We start from the raw sequence: 803 nt of genomic DNA, 5'->3' as shown, positions 1-803 counted from the left end.
ATCTATATTAAATCCGAAACCTCTTTGATAAAACATATACCTTATATAAAACGAATAATAAAACTTGTGTGTAACTTCGAAGACCACAGCAATCCATAGACTGAGGCAACATTTAGACTTCGTACATAATCGAGAAATAAATAGGAACTTTAATATGCTTTGTGTAAAAAAATATTTTAAATACGCAAGCACATTTGACATTTTGACCGCGGCATTTGGTGAGGAGAACAATAGATCAATTTTGGTATAACCGGGTTAAGGAAAGCTGAGAAGATGGCGATGCTATCTCTGGTCGCCCGAGTATGTTAACAACCGATAAAAACATGGAAGCAGCAAAGAAAATGATTCTGTTAATCGTCGAATGCCAATATCAAGTTCGGCTTCTGCCAAGCAATTTTACGGATGGTTTAGGCATGAAAAGGGTGGTAGTGAAGATTGTACAGAAAATGCCAAACAAAAGCACCGCCGCATGGAAATCGCTCAGGAGCTTTTGAACAATCGAAAACCGGTTGTTAAGTTTCTGCTAAAAACAAACCATTTTTCATATTTCAATACATCGAGAGTGCATTGATTCGAAAGAGAAAGGGGCTATAACTTAAAGCGTGTTTCCGAATTGTTTCGAGGATTGGATAAACGCCAGCATTGGTGCATTATATCTGAAGAGATTACACTGAAGAGTACAATATAGTTATTGAGGAACAAATAAATACTAATAAAAAATCTCGTAGTAACAAAAATAGTAATTTTTTGTACTCACAATATACACGGTAGTAGTAGGAGTCAATCTCACTAAAATGCATCAC

This window comes from Musca vetustissima, unplaced genomic scaffold (genome assembly GCF_032173495.1).
Source record: "Musca vetustissima isolate MV318-11 ecotype Yass unplaced genomic scaffold, APGP_CSIRO_Mvet_v1 utg4242, whole genome shotgun sequence".
Taxonomy (NCBI): domain Eukaryota; kingdom Metazoa; phylum Arthropoda; class Insecta; order Diptera; family Muscidae; genus Musca; species Musca vetustissima.
This window is presented reverse-complemented; position numbering follows the sequence as displayed.